Source organism: Mesocricetus auratus, unplaced genomic scaffold, assembly GCF_017639785.1.
Source record: "Mesocricetus auratus isolate SY011 unplaced genomic scaffold, BCM_Maur_2.0 Super-Scaffold_100013, whole genome shotgun sequence".
In the NCBI taxonomy this organism is placed as follows: Eukaryota; Metazoa; Chordata; class Mammalia; order Rodentia; family Cricetidae; genus Mesocricetus; species Mesocricetus auratus.
The window spans coordinates 36,549,495-36,576,524 of record NW_024429196.1 but is presented as its reverse complement, the minus strand read 5'-3'; positions in this window follow the sequence as shown (position 1 = coordinate 36,576,524).

Genomic DNA, 27,030 nt, shown 5'->3' with positions numbered 1-27,030 from the left:
TTCTAGGAAGTCTTTAATTTCTTCTTTCATTTCTTCCTTGACCCAGAATGGTGCAGTTGCACATTGTTCAATTTCCATGATTTTGTAGGGTTTCTGCAATTTGTGTTGTTGAATTCTAACATTAAAGCATGGTAGTCTGATAAGATACAGGGGGTTATTCCAATTTTTGCGTATCTGTTGTGGTTTGTTATGTTGCCAAGTATGTGGTTGATTTTAGAGAAGGTTCCATGTGGAGCTGAGGAGAAGGTATATTCTTTTGTGTTTGGATGGAATGTTCTAAAGATGGCTGTTCATCCCAATTGGGTCATAACTTCTGTGAGTTCTTTTGTTTCCTTGTTAAGTTTCTGTCTGGTGATCCTGTCTAGTGGTGAGAATGGAGTGTTGACGTCTCCTACTATAAGTATGTGAAGTTTATGTGTGATTTGATCTTTAGTAATGTTTCTTTTTTGAATATGGGCGCCTTCATATTCGGGGCACAAATGTTCAGAATTGAGACTTCATCTTGATGGACTTTTCCTGTGATGAATATGAAATGTCTTTATTCATCTCTTTTGATTGATTTTAGTTTGAAGTCCAATTTGTTAGATATTAGGATTGCTACCCCAGCTTTTTTCTTGGGTCCTTTGGATTGGAAAGTCTTTTCCCAACACTTACTCTAAGGTAACATCTGTCTTTGATGTTGAGATGTGTTTTTTTGTATACAGCAGAAAGATGGTTTCTGTCTTTGTATCTATTCTGTTAGCCTATGTCTTTTTATAGGTAAGTTAAGACCATTGGCATTGACGGATACTAATGATCATTGATTATTGATTTTAATTTGTTTTGGATTTCTTGTTTTTGTTGGTATTGTTGTGGATTTCCCCCTTTTTTCCTTTGGTGTTTGGCAAAGTGGGGTTATCTATTGCCTATGTTTTTGTGAGTGTATTTATCTTTGTTGGTTTGGAGTTTTCCTTCAAGTACTTTTGTAGAGCTGGGTTTCTGGATATGTATTGTTTAAAACTGGTTTTGTCATGTCATATCTTGTTTTCTCCATCTATAGTAATTGAAAGCTTTCTTGGGTACTGGAGTCTGGGGTGGCATCCATGTTCCCTTAGCATTGTAGAGCATCTATTCAGGACCTTTTGACTCTCACAGCTTCCATGGAGAAATCAGGTGTAATTCGGATAGGTCTACCTTTATATGTTACATGGCCTTTTTCTTTTGCTGCTCTTAGTATTTTCTCTTTATTCTGTAGGTATGGTGTTTTGATTATTATGTGTTGAGGTGACTTCTTTTCATGGTCCAGTCTATTTGCTGTTCTGTAAGATTCTTTTACTTTCATAGGTATATCCTCCTTTAGGTAGGGGAAGTTTTCTTCTTTGGTTTTGTTGAATATGTTTTCTGTACATTAGGACTGTATTTCTTCACCTTCTTCTATACCTATTATTCTTAAGTTTGACCGTTTCACAATGTCCCGCATTTCCTGGATATTTTGTGTTATGGATTTGTTGGAGTTGAGTTTTTCTTTGTTCAATGACTGTATATCCTCTAGTGAGACTTCAACACCTAAGATTCTCTCTTCCATCTCTTGTATTCTATTGTTTATATTTACATCTGTAGTTCTTGATCATTTAACCAGCTTTTCTATTTCCAGCATCCCCTCATTCTGTGTTTTCTTTATTTCTATTTCAGCTTTCAAATCTTGAACTGTTTGTTTCCTTCATGTGTTTGGTTGTTTTTTTTTTCTTGGCTCCCTTTAGATCTTTAAGAGATTTCTTTATTTCTTGAATTTTTGGTTTATCTTTTCTTCCATTTCATGTATTTGTTTGTTTGTTTTTTTCTTGTATTTCTCTAATGGATTTCCACTTTGAGGGTCTCTATCATCTTCATAAAATAATTTTCAAAGTCAGTCTCTTCTCCTTCATCTGCGTAGGGCTTTACAGGTCTTGTTGGTGTGGAGTATCTAGATTCTGGTGGTGTCATATTGTTTTTTTTTCTATTGCTGAGTGTGTTCTTATACTGTTGTCTTCCCATTCCTTCTTTGAGTGGATGCAGGTGGGGTCTCTCTGTCCCCTCTGGTCTTCCGGTGGCATATGTGGGCCAAGACTTCAGTGTCTGTAACTCTAAATGGCGTGGCTTCTCCTGGTATTCTCCTCACTCAAGCACAGTGTTGTAGGTGGAGGAGGACTCAAGAGTGTGGTTTGGTAGGATCCACATCCTTCCTCAAGCAGAGCACAGTGAGCAGAAGGGAAGCAAAGAGTGGGGTGTAGAGGAACTCAAGTCCTTCCTATTTGGGCGTGTCCACTCAATGCTAGGAGCAGGCCCAGGAAGACCAAGGAGGGGGTGATGGGTGGGAGTTGGGTCCCAAGCAGAGCCCACACTCACCTGAAGTAGGGTGCGGTGGGTGGAGGGGGAGCCAAGAGTGGCACAGCTTAGTTTTATGAGTGCATTTTGGAAATTTTGCTTTTATATGTATGTATAGAACAAAAAGGAAAAAAAACCAAAATCCGAAATGTGGTATAATCAGAATTATGGCTGCTGATATTCATTCAAAGAGCATATTCTAGAAGGGGGAAGAATGGGCCACAGGGATGCTAGCCTCTCAGTTGTACTCCAATGGATGTTAATGTAGGAGCAGAAATTACAAGCTCTCTCATGTTCTTATTCAACTTGGTGGAAGGCAGGGGCCTGTTTATGGCAAGAGACTATATTCTTAGTGAAAAATCCATTTCTTCTATAAATGTTGTCTTTTCCTTGAACATGACTTTCCTTGAGTTAAAGCTTACTTATGAGTCATCAGTTAATATAAGGGGTCTATCTTATTACAACACAAACTATAATCAGCCTCCATCCTTATACAGCAAAGAATATTTCACAAAGTGCTCCAGTTTGCTTTCTATTGCTGTAATAAATACAATGACCAGAAGCAACTTGGTGGAAGAAAGTGTTTATTTCATCATGGAGAGATGTCATGGCAGGAATTCAAGGCAAGAACTGAAGCAGAGGCCTTGTAGGAATGATGCTTACTGACTTGTTCCTCATGACTTGGTCAGCTTGCTTTTTTCCACAATCAGGACCACTTTCCCAGTGGCACCACCAGCCATAGTGGGAGGGGCCCTTGCACATCAATTATTGTTAATCAAGAAAATGCTTCATAGACTTTCTGATATATCAGTGTAATAGAGATATTTTCTCAGCTGAAGTCTGTTCTTCCCAGGTGACAAGAGTTTGTGTCAAGTTGACAAAAATGGAACCAGAATACAAAGTGATTTCTAATTGTTCAGAAGTTTACACAGAAATATTTTAAATTTATTTGTGTGTGTGTGAGTGTGAGTGTGTGTGTGTATGTGTGTGTGTGTGTGTGCCTTTTTGCAATGTGCAGTGCCTTCAGAAGCATTGGATCCCTGCAGTTGGAGTTACAGGCATTTGTGAGTGGCTTGCTGTGGGTATTGGGAACTGAACTCAGGTTCTCTTTAAGAACAAAAAGCACTTTTAACCACGGAGCCATTTCCCCAGCCCTAAGCATATTAAGAGCACATGTAAAACCATGTGTGGTAGCACACACCTATAATTTCACCACTCAGGATGTGGAAACAGGATGGTCAGAAGTTAAAAGTTATCCTCAGCTGCATATGGAGTTTAAGGCCAGATATGGCTATATAAGGCTGTATCTCAAAAAACAGAACAAAGCAAAAACAAAACAAAATATAAAAACCAAAATTATTGTAAGTTGAAAACAAAGTTTTATGCCTTTTAAATCAAGTGTTTTTTTCTCACCCTATACTTCATAGCTTCCTGGTAATATTCAGCTAATTGTACAATATTAAGTGCCTCATTTTAGGAGCAGTAAACTGTATAATGATCCCATTTCAGTGGCATGTGGTAGATAGAGCCATAGGCTTATGGAAAAGGTAGACTTGAGAATAGATGGATGTAATGGAATGTGATTGAAAAGTCTCATGAACTTGGGAGAAGAGCCTAAGGCCTCTTTGTGAAGAGGTAAGATGATATCAAAGAGGCTTTAAGTTCCAGGAGGCCTGAATTCTTCAGAGCACAGAGCCTTGGTGGCAGAGGATTTGTTGTTCCCTGTGGAAGGAGAGAGCACCTGCGGGGAGGAGACAAGAAGAGAGCAGATAAAGCTCAGAGCCAGTGTCTGAGGATCTGGGCTTTGTTTGGCAGACACAGCAGGGTGCAACAATCATCATGCATTTGCTCTAGAAGCACAGCTGTGTAGATAGAATATGGATTAAAACAATGATTCTCAACCTTCCCAATGCTGGTGCCCTTTCACACAGTTCCTCATATTGTGGTGACCCTCCAACCATGAAATTATTTTCATTGTTTCTACATAACTATTATGAACCTTAACATAAATATCCATAGATTTGAGTCATAAAGGGATTGAGATCCTCTGAATTAGAAGAAGCTAGCATTAGGTTCATGAGATATTGCTACATCATTTAGAAATATGTGGACTTAAAATAGTAGTACACTGGCATCCCCAAAAGACCAGAATTCTATCCATAGTCAGTCAGTAGGTAGACAGTCAAACTTGGTGGAGATGGGTGGGTGGTAAGAAGGGAGAAGAGTAAAAATTGATAACTGTCATGTGACTCTTCCTATGGAGACATGTAGAAATGTCTGTTCATCTGAGCTAGGGCATTTATGATAAAGTTCTGATTTGTTCTGAGCTGAGTTTATTGTCTCTTTACAGGGGCATGGGGGGCTGTTTACAAGTTCACAGGTGATTCTCAAATGCAGCTGCTTCAATGCCTACCCCAGCATGGGTGCCAACTAAGGAAACTGCATTCCTGGAGCTGCATAACTTGTGGGATAGAAGCTTCTCTCCCTGGCAATTGTTTCCCACAGCTTCAGAAACTCAGGGAGAGACCTTGTGAATCTTAGGAATTAGTAGAAATTTAGTGGAAACTTCAGGTGAATATCTGATCCTCTGGTGCTGAAGTTACAGGTGGCTGTGTGATGCCTGACCTGGGTATTAGGAACTGAACTGAAGTCTACTGAAAGAGCAATGGATACTCTTAATCTCTGAGTCATCGTCCCTGCCCCATTGACTTTCCCTGTGTTTGGTTCTGTTTGCTATTACTAAGTCACTGAACTAAAAGGAGACACCATATCCCAATCTCTCTTCAGCCCCTATCCAGTCTCTCTGGCTTCCTTGGAAAATGAAGCATCAAGGAAGTCATAGTCAACCTTGCAAAATGACCACAGTGGCTGGGTTTCAAGGAGATACATGCAGGAGTGCTTATGGTACTTTTGCAGGGTTATGTGTTTTCTCAACCACAAAGAAGCTGATTATTTGGCTTTTTGACCTTTGGCCATGTGCATCTGAAGAATCCACATTACAGGACAAGTTGTGTCCCTAGTGCCCTGACTGAGCCCAGTCCTTTTCTTGTTCTCCTCTGTCATAGCCACAGGATGGCCAGGCTTTGTGCTTTATCCTGACAGATACCAAGGAGTAGCGCCCTAGCTATGTGTCAGCAAGTTCACAGCACTTCAAAGTGAGCATATCTTGACTTCATATTCAAAATCAGTGCAACTCTTGCACACTGAACTTGGCTGACAGACATGCTTCCAGTTATTGTATTCCTCATTCCTCTTTTGCTTGCTTGACATTTCCTAATTGCTAACTGTGTAGCACTCACCCTTGGTCAGGTCACAGGCTAGTTTTTACCTATATGCAAGGAGACAAAGACATATGGTCAGACTCTTGACATTTCTTTGCTTTGCTCTTTAGTATTCCAAGGCAGCCTATCAAATGTCTTCCCTGGCATAAACAATGCTTGTAGCAGATATGATGGATTCTCAAAATAGAAGCCTTTCCCAGTGCAGTCTCAACAGATCCAAGTTTCCAAAACTTGTGAACAACTATCATTTGTAGGAAAGCTTCGCCCACAAGCTGCACTAAGGTGAACAACCCATGGGCTTTTATATTATGTTTAATATGTCCCAAAACATGTATGCATGGGTGCTTACCATTTGTGTTATCTTTGTTTTCCATCTCATTTTACTGTTTAGTGTAGTATAATTTAGCATGGAGATTTTAGCTAGTAACCTGGGGTTAATTAGTTAGATGCTAGCTGGGCTCTTAGGTCCTTTTTCTCTGTCAACTTAAGAAGCACTGGGAGATTGCTCAGAGCAACATGAAGTGAAATGAAGTTTACTACCAAGATTTACAAACTTCTCCGATGAAAATGGGCCCCAGAATGGGGAGATCATTGGATCTAAGCAGGGCTGGGTTTTTCTTGGATTTGATTAATCCTCTCTAGAAGACCTCCCTTTTCATCTGTATTGATCCTAAGATGTTCCTATGCCTCTGTTGGTGTTGGAATTGGGGTTTCCACTCCTGTTAATGGTCAAAGAAACATTTTACTCTCTTGGGTAAGGAAATGAGTATTGATTGGGGCTAAGGTCTCTCTCCAACCCTTCTATTTCTGGTGTAGCAGGGAAAGAGGGCTCTACTTTGGGAAGAGGGAAATGGAAACTTACTGCCAGAGAAATATGTGACCCTTTCTCTTCCTCCATTCCTTAGGGCCCATAACCTCATTAGAATGTAGTCTCTTCCTTTGTGTGGATTGCTTCTAACCCTTCCCCTTCTGCCTCTGGCCTGTGAGGCTGTACACCTGTTAGAACACAGTAAGTGTACTTAGTCTGTGTATACATAGGAATACTTAGTACGTGTTATCATAGTAGGTAGACTTAGTCCATGTGTGGTGTCCACCAGGCAAGTAGAGATACAGTAACTTGTGGTGATATATTACTTACGATTTATTAAAGCTTGCCCGAGGATTCAGAAAGCAAAGTCAGCCACAAGCTATAGAAGCCATGCAGTGGTTGTATACACCTTTAATCCTACTATTTGGGAGGTAGAGGTAGATGGATCTATGTTAGTTTGAGGCCACACGGAGCTACAAGAAATATATCCATGCCTAAAGAGAAACAGCTCACACAAAGATTATCTCAGCACTTGGAATCATACACCTTTAATCCCAGGACTCATGCGAGGTGTTAAGACAGGAGCAAGGTCTCAGAGCTAACATTCATTCTTAATCCACATAAAGAATAGGAAAAAATTGGATTCTCTACCCATGCTGAGGAGAGGCAGCAGTCTGAGGCTTGGTAAGAGCTTGTGGAGACAGGATCAGCTCATTCAGCCTAAGGTAGAGGTAAGAAGCTAGTGGCTGGCTTCTTGGTTTTTCTGATCTTCAACTGGAAGCTTGAACCCCAGTGACAGTCTCTGGGTCTTTTATCAATCATGCTACAGCAACTGCTCACCACACAAGTTAGAATGTCTAGGCAGTAATGACTGTGATAGGGCGTGATGCTGCAATGATAAATGGCACACTTACTGAAAGTAAAACTAAGTATTTATTGTAGAAATTACTCACAAGAGACCAAACAAGTAACCCAGATGAGCCCAGTAGTTTTCTGCCACCGAACTGGAAGCTGAAAGCCTGAAAAAGAGACCGAGACTTCCGTTGTTCAGTCTTTTATACCTTCCCCCCGTAACACCCCTAGCCATGCCCAAAAGTGGGCCTGACTAGTGATGTAGTTCACCACCTACATCCGTATACGTCTTTAGTCATGCCTAAAGTGGGTGTGGTTAGCAGTGTGGTAAAACACTCTTTTATTACCTCATCTGTATGCGCCTCTAATAAGTCACATGGCTAATGGCAGCACACCGTTTCCTCCTATAAGGGTGTTCTAGTCAAATAGGATGACAAAAGCAAGTTTTGACCATTGGGACATACCTAATTAGATGTGAATAGAAACCTGTTTATTAAAAAGTGTTTTTTTTTCTTAATGTTGGTTCATTGGGTGTGTGTGCATGAATGTGCATATGCCAAGAAATGTGTTTGGAGGTCAGAAGATAACTTGCCTGCTTTGGTTTTCTCCTTATAGCACATATGGGGCCCAGGGATCAAACTTACATTCTCAGGCTTGCTTGCAAATACCCTTACTTGTTGAACCATCTCCCTGTCCTAAGGTTAATAAAATCTCATGTGATGGTGAAGTAGTTGAGTTGATATTTCATGAAATAATGTTTCCCTGTCTTCTTTATTTCCTCTTTTTCTGCCTCCCTTTTTACAATCATTTCCATTGGAGGAGTGCTGACCATTTCATTTTCAAGTAAATGGGCTGCTGAGCTGTCTTTCAGCATAAATCTTTCCCTTGGGGACAAATCTGGAGAGCTGCTTCTGGTCACTGTCTGTTGTCCTGATCCAGAGCCTGGCCACCAACTCTGAAAGTGGGTGGATCCCTACCAGCTTGTTCTTCATTCCTATTGATATGTGGGCCTTCCCAGGGGGGAAGGTAGATGAGAATCAGAAATGACTGTGACAGTGAAGAGCTCTCTGAGTATGGTGGGGTTGGATATTGAGTTTAAACATGATGTGATGTGAAAGGTTGACCTAACAGTCTTTCCTGGTTAATGCCTGAAGAACTGAACCCAGAAACCCAGGGAGTCAAGACAACCCAATACATGAGTGGAAAGTGCAACCCAAGGCTCATCTGTATTGTTGCAGTTCCTTAGGTAACAGAGTTACAAGTTTACCTTTCATCAAGGAAGTCAATGACTTCCCATTACTTCAAGTTACACAGCACAGAATACCTGCTGCTTATCTAGTAGGAATGTCTCAATACACCAGACAAGTGAGGGCTCTCCTGAAATTGAGGATGCCAACCCAGAGAGAATGGAGACATTAAAAGACAGTCAGGGAAGCAAAAACATGGTGGGAGATGAGAGAAAAGGGATGGAGTGATGGAGGGAGGCAACGAGAAAGATAGGCAAAGAGAAAGCCAGCAAAAATGAGAGGGAGGAAGTTGGAGACATGAGGGAGAAGGAAAGGGAAGGTAGGTTCTTGTGTAGAGTAATTGGATATTTCTCTTTGCTTGAACAATGCAGGGTTACTTTGAGTGGTCTTCAACAATAAGAAAGACAGTCTTGTGTTTAGAGTTTGTACTTGTTGACAATACTATTTCAAAAGTTTACAAAATGTGGATTTTCAAAGGTATACTCATCTGTGAAAGGACAGATGGAGAATTCTGCAGTAAATTCCCAGATGAATGTGATGGCCTATCCGTGTTACAGCTTCCAGCTCTGTACTCTCATTGTGGCTTAATAAATGATAGGATAAATCTCAGTGATGGAGCCTCAGCTGGCGTGACTCAAGAAAGGGATGACCTGCCTTTCCCAAACCTGGATGTAGAGTATGGAGATGCTTTTGTGGGCATGGGACCTTTCTTTTGAACTTCTCTGGATTTCATGGTTCTTGCATCTTTCCATGGTAACAACTCCTGAAATTATTAAGACTTTGAAAAAAAATCCCTTAGTGGGAGGATTGTTCAAGGGAATCAGAGTTGGTTTGTTCCTTGCTTCCTCCTGGTGTGTCTGATTTTCTCCTGGAGATTCCTGTGTGTTTTAGGCAGTTTGTGTTTTTCTTCAGGCTCCAGGCTGAGATTTGAGTGGCTCTAGAAACTGAAGCATTGTCACCCCCTAACCTCCCTTCACCCAAAGACAGTGGTTGGTTAATGATTCACATGTTCTTGATAATCAGTGAGATCTGAAGATACTTCCAGAGGCCCCTTGTTTTTACCCCCTGTGAAATCCATTAAAATAGTCTGTCTCTGCTTGTGTCAGGGCAGGAGGAAAACCAGCCCCAGGAACACCTGGTAGCCACTCTTAGAGCATGAACACATGACTTACCTAAGATTAGATCCTAATACACTAATACTGACCCAGACAGTGGACAGTACAAAACTGGATCCTACCAGAGCATTCATGCAAAATTTCCTGAAATCATCACACCTGTGTCCCTGGAACTTCTGTATCACAGAGCAGAGTTTTCACTGAGTATCCAACTTTTGGAGATATTCTGGCAAGGGTGGGACCCTAAAGATGTTGTTCAAAGGTAACCATTCTATTTTGGGTGAACCTTTTACCCTATGTGCCATTGTGGGTTCCAATTTAATTTTATTTTAATTCTTAGCAATTTACAGACAGTGCTTTGAAAAAACTTATACTAAACTTGGTGGTGTTGCCTGTGTCTGTAATATTGGCACTTGGGAGACTGAGGCAGGAGGGTTACCATTGAAATTTCAGGCTAGATAGATGAAACCTGTTTAAATTTTACAAAGGGAAAAAAGGAGAGGAGAGAATGAGAACAAGAATGGGAGAAACACACACATACGCACACACACATATGGGAGAGGAAGAAGAAAAGGGAGAGAGAGAGACAGACAGAGAGAGACAGACAGAGAGAGACAGAGAGAGACAGACAGAGACAGACAGACAGAGAGAGACAGACAGAGACAGAGAGAGACAGAGAGAGAGAGAGACAGAGAGACAAAGAGAGAGAGACAGAGAGAGACAGAGAGAGACAGAGTAAAATATGGTTTTATAATTAAGCATTAGCTACCACATCCTCTCTATCCTCCTGGTGTCTAACCTAGATTCTACCTAATATCATTCCATCTAGAATGTATACAGGGTTCAAAGGAAAGAAAAGGAATCCTATGTGGTAAACAGAAGACATGAACCATGAATTCCTAGACATGGGCTTCAGCATCATCGGTGGTGGATTAGCTATGTGAAGATGACTGCTTACAAAAGGTGCTTTGTAGGCTAGGGACCAGGCTCAGTGGTGGAGCATTTGCCCAATATGGCCAATATCTTGAATGCTAGCCCTAGCACTAATATAAAAGGGGGTATGCTTTCAAAGTTGTTGGCATGTGAGCCTTCCAAGTTCAAAAATGAAGATGTACAAAGGTAGGGAATGAAGTTACCTTTCTCTTTGAAGACTAGAAGAAGTTTCACATGGTAAATACTAGTTATAAATAAGTAATAAAAACTCTGAGTGGAAAGGTACATATCTGGAATCCTACGCTCCTGTTCCAACTGTCAAAGGCATCTCTTGGGTTTAATTTTAAAATTCATTAAAAGTACTGTTTCCTTAACTTAAGCCCTACCATCTGGAATAAAGTTCATTCTGACATAGAATAAAATGGAAAGTTTTTATTACCAGCAAGGTGAGTTGAGGGTGTCTAACTCTAGGCTGTCATTCTAAAGAAAGAGGAAAAGTGAGTGATAAATATTTTCATGGTAAGGCAGTTATTTTCAAGTCTGGCATTTAAAGTCCCCGGCACAAACTTTCTAAAATTTAATTTTACTTTATAATTAAAGTGCTGCATATATTTGTTAAAATGTTCCAGGCAAGAAGCACTTTCTGACAGGTTCTGTGAATATGTATGGAGGCCAAGAATTTTAAACGTCTTAACCTGAATGTAGATGGGACCAGCTCTTCTTCATTCCTAGATCTGGAGGACACCAGGAAGCACCTGAAAGTTTTGGTCACAAATAACTTATATCAGAATTAGCTAGAGTGACTTCTTTCTCTGAGGGTCTAGACAACTGTAATCACTTCTACTCTAAGAAGGACATGACAGGTAAGTTACAAGCAGGAAGAATGTATTTACGAAAAGAAAACCCACCAGAGAGTTGATATCTGAGATAAACTACAGTGATCTATAACTGTTGATAAATCCCACTAGAGCTGAGAGATGTATTTCATGCCTGCAGAGAAATGGGGGCAAGGGAACAGTAAGAAAGAGAAGGGCAAGGGGAAGCCAGAGGAATTCCAAAAAAGTGTTGGTTGGCTATGCTTGGGTTGATAGACAAATGAGAGCTGTCAGGATCCCCAGACAGAGTGTATGTTCATTAACTGTTTCCCATTGTCCATCAAGAAGTGACTATGGACGAAGTGGGGATAGCTGGCACTAAACCTTTCAAAACATACTGTGCGCATCTCACTAGAGAAGGGAAATGAAAACATCACAAGCCGAATTATGTGATAAATTTAGAAGAGATGTAACTAAGTCTTTTAAAGGATACAACTCAAAACTGAAGACAAGAGCTGAGACTCTAAATAAGCCTTACATATCTATCAGACATTGCTGAATATACCACACACAAAACATTGACAAATCAAGCACCATCTGTACTGATTAGTACTCATGGTTCTGAAAGGTGCTATGAATACTACCATGGGAAAAATAATCATCAATCTTATCCAGCTACGAGCCCTGCAACAGCCACTGGTCTAACAAGATGTACCCAGTGGTGCACTAGTGGTACAAATGTTATAGATGTAACAAATAACTTTCTAATTCCATTTAAAGCCTGCTTCATGAAATGGAACTCTTATCTGGCTGTGTTAACTGGACCAAGAGCCTGTGATTAGATTGATCATAGAACCTGGTATTTTCATTCTGCCAAATGGACATAGTGAGAAACTAGCCCCTAATAACTTATTGCTCATCACTCCTCCCTCTCTGTCACGGGGTTCCAGGTGTTCAGTTCAGTGTTTAGCCGTGGGTGTCTGCCTGTGCTTCTGTCTGTCACTGGATGGAAGTTTTAGGATGATATGTAAGATAGTCGTCAAAATCATTATCAGGGAGGGGCATTTAAGGTAGTCTCTCCACTATTGCTTAGTTTGCTGTTTGGTGTCATTCTTGTAGATCTCTGGAAATCTCACTAGTGTCAGATCTTCCCTCAAACCTAGAATGACTCCCTCTATTGTGGTATCTCTCATCCTGCTCTCCTCTATTCATTCCCCAACTCAACCTTCCTGCTCTCCCTCCTCTCTGCTCCTCTTCTCCTCCTCTCTTTTTCCTGGCTCGCTCTCCCCTCCCCCCATGCTCCCAATCTGCACAGGAGTCTCAAAGTTCTCTCCCTTTCTTCTTCCCTCTCTTTTTCTCTTATTTCTTTTGGAGACAGAGCCTCCTGTAGTTTATGCTGGCCTTAAATTTTCTACGTAGCTGAGGAACTGTAAGCTTTTGATTCTTTGCAGTCAACTTCCTGAGTCCTGTTCTGAGGTGTTACATAGTGCTGAGGGAAAAAGCTAGGGCTTTGTACATGTTAGGCAAGCACCAAACCATCTGAATGTCATCCCTAGCCCAAGTTTCAAGGATCTGGATGCCAGAAGTTTGGCAATGTATTTTCTTGGGTACAAATTCCCATGTCATTAGGATGACATTCCCTCTACAGATGATAGAGAAGATCTGTTTCTTGTCTTCAGGAATCTGATGGCCTCAGTATGATTGGGCTGTACTGTCTTCATATAGCCTTCTCTGGGCCTGAGCCCAAATTTTATACAAATACATGTGATTGCTTATAGATATCAGTGTAAAAATCCAGAATATTTCACTACATCTACAATTTTTTCTTTCCTTTGTCATATAAGATGACTTATGAAGCTTCCAAGAATTAAAATTTTGTGTCATTAAATCATTCTTCAAGCTGTGACAACTGCAGAACTTGTAAAAGTCCCTGATAAGAGTAAGAAGCATTTAGCAAGATCTTTAGGGTATAACAGCAAAAACACAAAACTCAATTATACTTCTACAACATACCAATGAATAACTTGGAAATGAAATGCAATTTTCTGTAGCATCAAAAATTCAATTTCTAGGATTTAAACCATTATACTCTGTTCATGACTTTTATAGCAAATGCAATAAAATATTTCTGAGAGTAAGTAAAGCCCTCATTAAAGAAGAGTTGCATTGTATTTCTAAGCAGTAAGACCCAACATTGTTAAAACATAGATTCAGTGTAATTTCAATCAAATGGGTTAGCTTCCAGGAAATTCACAAGCTGAGATTAGAATGTATAGGAAAATGGAGATAATGCAGCCAAATGATCTTTAAAAGGAAACAAGTTAGATTATTAAAATGATTAGGGGCTGCAGAAATGGCTCTGAGGTTAAGAGCATTTGCTGCTTCCAATAGGACAGGAATTCAGTCCCAGCCCATGTCAGGTGGTTCACAACCACCTATAACTCCACCTTCAGGGAATTCAATGCCTTTTTATAGCCTCCATAGGTACCTTAACTCACATCCACAAACCCATACATAAACACATGATTAAACATAAAATAAATCTTTAAAGTGTTCTGGCTTTAAAGCTGTAATGATCACGTTTTAGAATTTTCATGAAGATTTATGAAAAGATTAAAGCAATGGGAGAGAATATCTAACTATAAACCTGTCTTGTCCAATGTTTGTCATTGAAGCTGTGAAGTCAGTTAGAAAATGGCTATGTTTATTTTATGAATGATGCATAAGAAAAACACCTTAAATATTAACTCAAATAATATTCACAAAGCGATTCAAGGTTTTGTTATATATTTGTTCTCTCTCTCTCTCTCTCTCTCTCTCTCTCTCTCTCTCTCTCTCTCTCTCTCTCTGTGTGTGTGTGTGTGTGTGTGTGTGTACGTAGACCTGCCATAGTGCTTGAGTGGAGATCAGAGAACACCTTGACTAGTCTGTTCTCTTCTTATATCATTAGACTCTTGAAGATTAAATTTGGGTCATGAGGAGTGGTGGGGTGGTAGGCACATTTGCTCATTTTACCTCACATAAAATATAAATCTCTTTTTTAAAGACATGAAAGTATGAAGGAAATATCAGGAAGGGAAAGTTCCAAGGGAATTGAGGGGATGACTAAAGAAGTCATGGTTGAGGTTAAAAATTAACAAAATATAATATATGATACAATATCATATATATGTATATATTTGTCAAAGAATAAAATTTAAATATATTTAAATAAAAGAAATGGAAATGTATAAGTATCCACAAGTAGAATCAAAAATGATTATTTTAAAAGTGATTATTTTAAAGAAGCTTAGTGGGCTTCAAGAAAATGCACACAGAAAACTCAACATTACTGGGAAAACAGTACTCAGTGGAACTAGAAATGCAAATGAGAAAAATTAAGAGAAACAAACAAATGTCCTGTAGCCAGTGGGAGGACAAATGAAATGAGAAGTTTATCAAATTTAACAGAGACTCAGTCAGACAGAAGAAAGTGTCTATGAACTTGAACTCAGGCCATTTGGAATTGTTCAGGCAAAGGGATGTATGCATGTGAGGAGATCAAGTGAATTATTGGATGGGGTGCTGCCATTAAATGATGTAATGTTTCACACTGGGAATTTTAGAAGGAGAACAAAGAAATGGGTATAAAGTTTATCTAAAGAAATAATTGAAAAATGTCCAAATCTCAGGAAAGAGATGGGCATGGTACATAAAGCTCACATTTTCCCACATGGGACATCCATTGAATGAAAAATAAAGAAATATGTCTAATAACACTAAAGCAAAACATTTAGGAAGAAATACAGAATAAGTAGGAAAGATTCTGTTTGAATTAAAATATAACAAAGAAAAATTTTTGCATGGATTCACCTGTGCCTCTAAGCATTAATTACACAATACTTCTCTAAATGTCTTTGATAAATGCTAATTACAATCATTATGTTTATGCACTTTAAGAGTACATTTGATTTTATCTGCATTAGAGTTCCATGTAACAAGGTCTCACACTTACAGTATTTGAAAATATAACTATCTCTTCTTCGGGAGGGGAAACTGTGGTTTGTATGTAAAATAAATAAAAAATAATAAAAAATTATTTTGTGTGTGGGAGCCTGTGTACCTGTCTCCCCCCCCCTGTGGTGTGTGTGTCTGTGTTTCCTCTCTCACTGTATGCATGTGTATACATGTGAACTAGTATTTCAGTGCTCATGTGGAGGGTAGAGGACTTGTAGAAGTCAGTTTACTTTCCACCTTGATAGTTTCAAGGTTTGAACTTAAGTTACCAGGCATGGGAGCACATGCCTTTGCCCATTGGGCTACTTTGCAAGTCCTTCTTTCTTTCTTTATAAGCATCTTGTTTAAAAAAAAAGAAGTCATCTTCAGCATTGATTTCCAATCTTGTATCTATTTTCCTCTGGTTCTAACAGTCATGTTTAATTGAATTTGTTGTAATAAACCTGCCCTCCTGTTGATCTGTGTGCCCCAAACCTTGTATTCTTATCTATATTTGCAATAACCTTGCCTTCTTTTCCATATGTATGTAATAATCCTGCCTCTCTGCTCAATTCTATATGGTAAACAATGCTTAGCTTCTGAGGTGCTGAGGATTCTCTAGAAGAGAGCCCAGGCCACTAGATGTGAGCTTTCATCCGTCTGTATGACTATTGTTGCCTTCTTTGTTCTCTTACCACCCCAGTCAGATACAACCCTAGAGTCATGCATAGATGCAGAGATAAGTGCTGATTCTTCTTTTTATGTGGTCCAGGACCATATCCCATGCAGTGGTGCTGCCCAAATCTATGGTGGGTCTTCCTTCTTTGATTTAATTTCCAGCTCACAGATATGTTTAGAGATCTGTTTCCATGTGGTGATTTAAATGAGAATGGCTCCCCTTAGGCTATATGTCTCACATTTATTTGGATACACATTGAGTACTTGGTTCCCAGATGGTGAAACTGTTTGGTAAAAATTAGGTGGTATGGCCTTGTGTTGAAGGAGGTGTGTCCCTGGAGGTAGGCTTTGAGGTTTCAAAAGACTCATGTCATCCAAGTCAATCTCTCTTGCCTTGTGGCTGTGGATCAAGATGTGAGCTCTTAACTGTTCTTTTGTTCCACCATCATAGACTCTAACCCTCAGAAACTGTAAGCCTAAATTAAATGCTTCCTTTTATACTTTGCCTTGGTCATAGCCTCTCATCATAACAATAGAAAGTAACTAAAAAGTAGTTACCAGAAATGGACTATTGTTATAACAGCCCTAACCATGCGTTCCTTTGGTGAAATGTAGAAAACTTTGGAACTTTGGACTAGAAAAGTGATTAAATACTATAAGCAGAACTTAGTGGCCCATTCTAGTAGGATCCTGAAGAAGATAGTAGTGTTGAGAGCTATGTGAACTGTTGAGGACAATTCAAGAGGTCTCAGAGGGGAATGATATTAGCAACTAGCCTAAAGACTATTCTTGAGATATTTTGGCAAAGAATGTAACTGCTTTTTTGCACTTGTTCTAAAAATTTCCCTGAGGCTAAATTATTGGACTCAATTACTTGGCAGAGGAGATTTCAAGAGAGTTAAATATTGACTCTACCACTCTTATGCAGATCTCCAATAAAAAAGAGCAAGTGGGACAAAAAGCAATACAAAGCACACTGATTAAAGAGAAAAGTAACACCAAGAAATTTAATGTCAAAGCCAAGGTTTTCATTGAAAAAGGTGAGATTACAGAAAGGCCCTATCCAAAAAAAATAGAATAATGGGAAGAGTGCCCTTAAATAAAAGCCTCACCAAGCTAAGATTCCAATTTATTAAAAAAGGGGAGGGGGACTTAAGGAATTTTCTTCCCTTAATCAACAACTAATTGAAGCTTTTACAAATGTGGTTCAAGGATGCCAGGGTTCACTCCAAGTTGGTAGTCAAATTTGGCAGTTTCATCTATGTGATTCTAGCTTTGAGTATATGTGTAAAGGGGTTGTGAAAACTTCATCCCAGACATATGACAAATGAATCCCCAGAAAAGCACAGTAGGAGCAGCACAGGAAGCAAAACTGCTAACAAAGAGTATCCTCTACCCGAGAATTTAGCAATGAATGATGTAACAGGTGCAGATGGAGGTAGCTTCTGCACGCATGAGTGTACAGCAAGGGGTGTGGAGATAGAACAGGATGATGATGAAGGAGGTAAAAAAAGAAAAATCCAGCAATTTTAATCTTAACAGTAAAATGTTGACATCATTTGGAAAAAATAATTAAAGCCAAGAGGGCACATAAAATAAATTAGCTAGGCTTGATGGCACAGGCCTTGTCTTCTCAGCTGTTCTGGAGGCTGAGATGGTAGGATCCCAGTTTGAAGGTCAGCCTGGACAGCTTAGTGAGACCCTGTCTTGAAAAAAAATTAAAGGAAGCTTGGGAATGTAGCTAGGGCTAGAGTGATTGACTTGCACAAGGCCTGAGATTTAATACTCAGAACAACAATTAAGTAAATATTGAAATTAAAAAGAATTATTTTAAGACTGGAGAGATGACTCAGTAGTTAAGAGCACGTTTTGCTCCTGCAGAGGACCCCAGTTTGGTTCTCAGCCCTCACATCAGGCCATTCACAGCTACTTGTAATTATAGCTCCAGTTGGTCAGATGTTCTTTTTTGCCAACTGGTGCCCACACACATCACAGATGTGTAAACACATATATGTGACAATGAATTGTCCTTATTTGCTGCATAAAAACAGGTGGAAAAAGATATCTAGGTAGCTAGTTTAGTAAAATGCCCCCTACACACAATTATTCATGGTATGTTCTCACCTGCAGTTTTAATTTACATGAACTAAAAACTTTTCATAAAAACAGTTGGGGGTTAAACCAACGTTTCAATGCCAAAAGGTTATTAAATGATGCATAAAATTTATGATGAATTCTCTCATATCATCCAGTAGCAGTCGACAACACTGCATAAGGAAGAGAAGTTATTTTTTTTCTCCTTGGAAAAAAGACTTCACATGTACTCTTCAATATGAGTTTAAAACAAACAGCAATTACAGTTTATTTTTCAACCCACAGAGGAGTGCCTTTGATTGTGGGTCTTTGTGAGCTTGTTAAGTTCCTTTGTTCTGCTTTAATTTGAGAATCAGCAGGATACAATAGTCAGTGTCAGATGCAGAAGCCTGTCCTGTCACTCAGCCTTCAGTGATTCGAAGCTGTTTTCACATTAGAGGAACCCCAGGTTTCTGCCTAAGTAGCATATTAGGATGTTGCTCTGTGTTTATGTGGCATTGTGAAATTACTGCTTGGCCCTTGTGCTACTCTCATGGTTGCATTTTTAAAATCATAGAATAAACTCAAGGCTTCCACAGAAGAGAAGATAATTTCAGTGTCCCTGATTAGCTCTTAATTGCTTTAAGTAATTCTGTTAATACTGACTGCTTTATTGTAAAACTACATCACAATGTGTTTACTAGACTGTCGAACTATACTTCCTCAGCCATAACTATTTGCCACCTAAACAGTGAGGACAAAGCTTATGAAGAAGCTTTCTTTTGTCTCTTGGAAAGATTCAGAGTTTGCTTTGTTTCAAATAACACAATTGCTCCCTGCTGGGCTAGTGGTTTAGACTCAGTCTTCTCTCTTTATTGTTTATCACCATGAGATTAGGAGTAGCCTATTTCCCTAATGAGTCTTACTAGAGATGTTAGGGTCAGATGCAGGGATCTAGCAGCCTTAACAAGCTAGATAAGGGCATGCAATAGGCCAATTAAATAGACAAGCTATAGTAAAAAGCAGGCAAAGGAGATGTAGTCATTGTGGCCACATTGGGAAGATTAACAAAGAGGTTCAGTGACCTCAAGGCCGAGGTCTATCTTCAGGGTCCTGACTTGAATTTTACTTTTACATACAAGTTTAGTTAGCTGTAACTAAGTAGTTTTGCTCACAATGTAACCCAATCCACCATTACTATCTGGGCCTCAGTTTCTTCTATGCAGTGATCTGATAGGTTGTGAGAATTGGGTGAAATTTTCATCCCCAGTTTCATGACTGGCACCAGGCTTCAGGCTCTTCTTTTTTTACTTCATGAGACTCTTGGAACAATTACAAATTCCTTGGGAACCAAAGGGAAGGTCACACATATCTCTTTAGAATATCGTCATGTCAGCCTAGATGGTTCCAACTGTATTATCTGCTGCCACTCATTCATATCCTGAACCTAAGTTCCAGCATCATTAATGCCAACACCAGGGGCAATGGGTAATATTTTGGGTATAAACTTTCAGTTTATACAGGCCTTGAAGGATGAAACTATTCTAAAGAGACCCCCTGTCTCTCAATCTGATTATCACGGTATCTAAACAGTAGACTCCAAAGACAAGGAAATTTCCCTGGAATTCTCATACTGGGATAATAAAGAGACCCTTGCCAGGGTACCACTGTAAACAGGGATTCCTAGGAAGAAGTTGTCTGTGAAGACTGACTGATTCAAACTGCAATGATGTGGAGAGGTTGGAATGTTACAGCTCCAGAGGCTAATTGTCCTATCTTGAGCTAGCTTTAGCCCCTGAAACAACCATTCCTTACCTACCATTGTGTCAGAGCTAACATCGTATGGCTAATAGATAAAAGCCTTTGTAATCTATGAACTTAGTAGACTAGCAGCTAAGATTCTCAAACCTAAGAATCTTCATCATCAGATAGCATCATAGACTTATGGAAAAGCTTCCTCCATCTTGCTGTAACCATACCTTGATGTGCTTACCACTATGTTTTAAACTTGCCTTGACTTACAACTTTCTTTGTCTGTAAAACTATAAACTTTTTGAAACTGCCTGCATATTGGAATACGGAATTTGAAATAACTCAAATCTCTGTCCCCAGGCCATGGTCACTGAAATTAGCTCCAGAATAAACCATTACTCACTTTAAAATGAGAGTTGTCTATTTGTTGCATTGATTCCACCTCACTTGATAAGATGGGTGGGATCACACCTTCACTAGAACTGCTTAGATATGCATATTCTTTGGTCCTCTGTTTAAATTTTAATCTCATCAAATGTGCTTATGGTGTTCATTGGAACCCTTTAAAATATAGGTACATATTTAAATATTAGACTTATTTATTTTATTTTTGTGAGTGTTTTCCTACACATATGTATGAATATCATGTGTGTGCTTGATGCCTGAGGTCAGAAAAGGGCATCAGTTTCCATAGAGCTAAGTTTATGAGAGATTATGAACTACCATGTGGGTACTGGGAATCAAACCTTAGTCCTCTACAAGAGTAGGAAGTGCTCTTGATGACTAAGTCACCTCTCCATCTGCTTTCTGATTCTCTTTGTCTCTTCCCAATGTAGACATATTGGATAAATCTCATTTCTCCGCCTTTCCTTTTAATTTGGTGCTTTAATTGGCTTGCTGGGGATGAATGGAAAATGGCTTGGGGAACATGTGTGACCCCCAAGTTCCATAGCATTTGCATGAATGTGTTTAGAAGACATTTCTATGCATGCATGTGAACATGTTTAGAATAGTCTAGCAAGACAGACCTGCTATTTAATAATCCATTCTTTACCTTACTACATATCTTATTACTAAATGGTCCCACATCCTTGCATATGATTCTAAGCAAGGTTTTAATTCATTCTAAGCAATTATCCAGATATGCTAAATTAGTAAGGAGATGACTTGGTTTCCTTTGGTGTCAAAAGCTCAATTTCTTCACATATCCTTGTGTTATTTGTGCACATTGTATGCACAAAGGTTTTTTTCCCTTGATCACATTCCCAGTAGCAAAGTGCATCTTTCTCAAAGAATAATTTGTGTACAGCAATTTATAGGTAATTTTGACAATCTGCTACATTGATCAGTCTATGCATCTCTATGAGAGTTCTTGTCCTTTTGATTATTACTGGCAATGTGGAGGAATTAATTCAATCAATAATATTAGCAACTCTTCAGTCTTCTGTGATATGTCCTTGTGATAAAATCTATAGGCTCAGGGATGGTTCTCTTCCCATGTTCAAATTGTTTTGATGTTATATATGATAATCATTAAAAGTAAGAAATGAGAAAATCTTTTAAGGAAATGGAAGAAAAGGCAAACCAAAAATTACAAGAAACAATTCAAATAGTGCTAGGTTTGGAAGATGAAATAGAGATAATAAAAAAAACAGTCTGAAGGAATGCTGGAACTAGAAAAGGTGAGTAAACGATCTGGAACCAAAGATGCAAGCATAATCATTAGAATACAGGAGTTAGAAGAGAGAATCTCATGTGTTGAAGATTCACTAGGAGAAATAGATTCATCGACTAAAGAAAATCTCAAGTCCAACAAATCCCTAACACAAAATATCCAGGAAATATGGGACACTATGAAAAGGCCAAATCTAAAAATAATAGGTATAGAAGAAGGTGAAGAAACCCAGCTCAGAGGTGCAGAAAACATATTCAACAAAATCATAGAAGAAAACTTTCCCAACCTAAAGAAAGCCATACCAATGAAAGTACAAGAAGCCTACAGAACAACAAATAGAGTGGACCATAAAAGGAAGTCCCCTTGTCACATAATAGTAAAAACCCTGAACATACAAAATAAAGATTATTAAGAGCAGCAAAGGAAAAAGGCTAAGTAACATACAAAGGCAAACTTATCAGAATCACACCTGACTTCTCCATGGAAACACTGAAAGCTAGAAGGTCCTGGGTAGATATTCTAAGAACACTAAGAGACCACAGATGCCAGCCCAGACTACTATACCCAGCAAAGCTTTCAATCACTATAAATGGAGAAAGCAAGATATTCCATGACAAAATCAAATTTAAACAATACATATCCACAAATCTAGCCCTATAGAAAGTACTGGAAGGAAAACATCAATCTAAGGAAGGTAACTACACTCACAAAAACATACACAATAGATAATCCAACTTTACCAAAAGACAAAAGGGGAGTAAATCCACAATTACACAATCAACAACAAATAAAAAACAAACAAGAATTACACTCAATGGTCCTTAATTTCGCTCAGTATTAATGGTCTTAATTTGCCTATAAAAAGACACAGGCTAACAGAATGGATATGAAGACAGAAGCCATCCTTCTGCTGCATACAAGAAACACACCTCAACTTCAAAGACAGACATTACCTCAGAGTCAAGGGTTGGGATAATATTTCCAATCAAATGTATCCAAGAAACTAGTTGGTGTAGCAATCCTAGTATCAAACAAATTAGACTTCATACTAAAATCAATCAAAAGAGATGAAGAAGGTCAATTAATATTCATCACAAAAAAAATCCTTCAGGATGAGGTCTCAATTCTGAACATCTATGCCCCAAATACAAGGATGCCCATGTTTGTAAAAGAAACATTACTAAAACTCAAATCACATATAAGACCTTACACAATTAGAGTGAGAGATTTCAACACCTGACTCTCACCACTAGACAGGACCATGAGACAGAAAGTCAACAAAGAAACAAAGGAACTAACAGAAGTTATGACCCAGTTGGTTTTAACAGACATCTATAGAACATTCAACCCAAACACAAGAGAACATACCTTCTTCTCAGCACCACATGGGACGTTCTCTAAAATCGACCACATACGTGCCTACATAGCAAACCTCAACAGGTACAAAAAAATTGGAATAACCCCTTGTATCTTATCAGACCACCATACTTTAATGTTAGAATTAAATAATACCACAAATTGCTGAAACCCTACAAACTCATGGAAATTGAACAATGTGCAATTGCACCATTCCTGGGTCAATGAAGAAAGAAAGAAAGAAATTAAACACTTCCTAAAATTCAATGAAAATGAAGATACAACATATCCATACTTACAGGACACTTTGAAAGCAATACTAAGAGGAAAGCTCATAGCACTAAGTGCGTCCGTGAAAAAATTGGAGAATAGTCCCACTAGAGAATTAGCAGCACACTGAAAGCTCTAGAACAAAAAGAAGTAAACTCACCCAGGAGGAGTAGATACCAGGAAATAATCAAATTGAGGGCCTGAAATCAATAAAGTAGAAACTAGGAAAACATGACAAAGAATCAATGAAACAAAGAATTGATTCTTTGAGAAAATCAACAAGATAGACAAACCTCTGTCCAAACTAACTAGAAGGCAGATTGAGAGCATGAAAATCATCAAAATCAGGAATGAAAAGGGGGATATAACAATGGACACTGAGGAAATCCAGAGACTCTTCAGGTCATAGTTTGAAAACCTGTACTCCACAAAATTTGAAAATTTAAAGGAAATCAACAATTTTCTGGATAGATATCACCTACCAAATTAAATCAAGAGCAAATAAGCAATCTAAACAGAGCTATAACCACTAATGAAATAGAAGCAGTCATCAGAAGTTTCCCAATCGAAAAAATGCCCAGGGCCAGATGGCCCCAGTGCAGAATTCTACCAGAAATTCAAAGAACAGCTTATACCAATTCTTCTCAAAGTATTCCATGCAATAGAAGCAGAATGATCTTTGCCAAACTCTTTCAACGAGGCTTCAATAACCTTGATACCCAAGCCACACAAAGACACAACTAAGAAAGAGAACATCAGACTAATATGCCTCATGAACATTGATGCAGAAATACTCAATAAAATACTGGTAAATCAGATCCAAGAACACATCAGAAAACTCATCCACCATGATCAAGTAGGCTTCATCCCAGGCATGCAAGGTTGGTTCAACATAGGAAAATCCATCAATGTAATCCACCATATAAACAAGCTGAGAAACAAAAATCACATGATCATCTCACTTGATGCTTAAAAAGCCTTTGAAGAAATCCAACACCCCTTCATGATAAAGTTCTTGGAGAGATCTGGGATAATAGAAACTTACCTAAATATAATGAAAGCTATATACAGCAAACCAATAGCCAACATCAAACTAAATGGGGAGAAACTCAACTCGATTCCTCTAGGATCAGGAACAAGACAAGGCTGTCCACTCTCTCCATACCTCTTCAATATTGTACTTGAAGTTCTAGGTAGAGCAATAATAAGACAACAAAATGAGATCAAGGGGATACAAATTGGAAAGGAAGAGGTCAAACTTTCACTATTTGCAGATGATATGATAGTTTATGTAAGTGACCCAAAAAACTCTACCAGGGAACTCCTTCCTACAAACGATAAACACCTTCAGCAAAGTGGCAGGAAACAAGGTTAACTCAAAAAAAATCAGTAGCCCTATTATATACTGGTGATAAATGGGCTGAGAAAGAAATCAGAGAAACATCACCCTTTACAATAGCCACAAGCTACATAAAATATTTGGGGATAACGCTAACCAAACAAGTGAAATACCTGTACAGCAAGAACTTTGACTCTTTAAGGAAAGAAATTACAGAAGATACCAGAAAATGGAAAGATCTCCCATGCTCTTGGATTGGTAGGATTAACATAGTAAAAATGGCAATCTTGCCAAAAGCAATCTACAAATTCCATGCAATCCTCCTCAAAATACCAGCACAATACTTCACAGACCTTGAAAGAACAATACTCAGCTTATATGGAAAAACCAAAACCCAGAATAGCCAAAACAACCCTGTACAATAAAGGAATTTCAAGAGGCATCACCATCTCTGACTTCAAGCTCTATTATAGAGCTATAGTCCTGAACTCATCTTGGTATTGGCACAAAAAATAGATATGTAGACCAGTGGAATCGATTTGAAAACCCTGATACTAACCCATACACCTATGAACACTTGATTTTTGACAAAGAAGCTAAAATTATCCACTGAAAAAAATGTAGCATCTTCAACAAATGGTGCTGGCATAACTGGATACTGTCATGTAGAAGACTGCAGATAGATCCGTGTCTATCACCATGCATAAAACTTAAGTCCAAATGGATCAAAGACTTCAACGTAAATCCAGCCACACTGAAACTCTTAGAAAGTGGGAGGTACACTTGAATGAATTGGTACAGGAGACTGCTTCCTGAACATAACACCAGTAGCACAGACACTGAGATTGATATTATTATTAATAATAAATGGGACATCCTCAGAAAAATGGGAATCAGTCTACCAGAAGATCCAGCAATTCCACTCTTAGGCATATGCCCAAAAGATGCACATTCATACAACAAGGACATCTGTTCAACTATGTTCATAGCAGCATTATTTGTAATAGCCCGAACCTGGAGGCAATCTAGATGTCCATCACCTGAAGAGTGGATAGAGAAAATGTGGTACATTTACACAATGGAGTACTACCTAGTGAAAAAAAGCAATGGAATCTTGAAATTTGCTGGAAAATGGATGGCACTAGAGGAAACCATTTTGAGTGAGGTAACCCAGTCACAAAAAGATAAGCATAGTATGTACTCACTCATATATGGAGTGAAACAGGGGAGTTCCAGCCTACAATCTCCAGCCAGAGAATCTGGGAAATAGGGCAGACCCTAAGAGAGATATGCATGGGAACAGGACAGAATCTTCTGAGGGGATTGGGAGCACAGAGGTGGGAGGTTGGGTGGTAGGGGTGGGATTGAGGGGTGGGGGTAAGGAAGCTGAGAGAAAGAGAGGGGGTGAAGAGGAAGGGTGACGAAGACATGGGAGAGCAGGATAGTTGAGTAGGGGGAAGAACAGAGGAGAGAAGGATGAGAGATACCATAATAGAGGGAGCCACTATAGGTTTGAGGAGAGACATGGCACTAGTGAGATTTCCAAAGGCCTACAAGGATGACCCCAGCTGGCAATCTAACCAATAGTGGAGAGGATACCTTAAATGCCCTTCCCTATAACGTGATTGACGACTTCCTTGTATGCCACCCTAGAGCCTTCATCCAGTGGCTGAAGTGAGGAGGGGGCAGACACCCACAGCTAAACATTGAACTCAACTCCTGGAACCTAGCTGCAGAGAGGGAGGAGTGGCAAGCAAAGGGTTTATGATTTGGCAGGAGAGGACCTAAACTAGGGGGAGCTCATAGACCCCAGACTGATAGCTAAGAGGCCAATAAGGGACTGTTCTCTCAGATGATTAGTTTCTTAGGTTTCTTTGGTGCCTGGTGCCTGTTTCTTCTGAGGTAGCATCTTCATCTTGGGGTTATCTCCAGAATCTTGATGCTCAGAGACTGTGCCCTTTCTTAGGCCCCCTCAACAAAAGGCAGGAAACATATTCTGAATACTGAAAGTTGGTTATTTGCAGAGGGTTCAGTGGGATTTTTTTGCTGTTTGTTTTTGTTTTGTTTTGTTTTGTTTATTGAGACAGGATTTCTCTGTGTAGCTTTGTAGACCAGGCTGACCTCAAATTCACAGAGATTTACCTGCTTCTGCCTCCTGAGTGCTCGACTCCTATGCATGTAACTAAGGAAAGAGCCAGGGAGCGTTAATTACCAAGGTGACATGCTAAGGATACTTCAGGAACCAGAGGTGCTTCATAAAGGCAACCAAAGGTGGCTTCTTAGAGGACAAGGGACAGAGTGGAAGGGGTAAGGATAGAAAAAGCTACAAGAAATATGTACCTGCAGTTGGACAGATCTGCCTTGGGTGACCTACGCTGTCCACTGCAGTGTGCGTTGGGAACAGAGACCAAAACAGAAACTGGGAGAAGAGAACAGGCTTTCACCCTTCTGTGCTGAAAGTCCTCGGGTTGTCTCTATGAAGAAAGAGTTGTCTTCACTGAGACATTTGCAAGAAGGG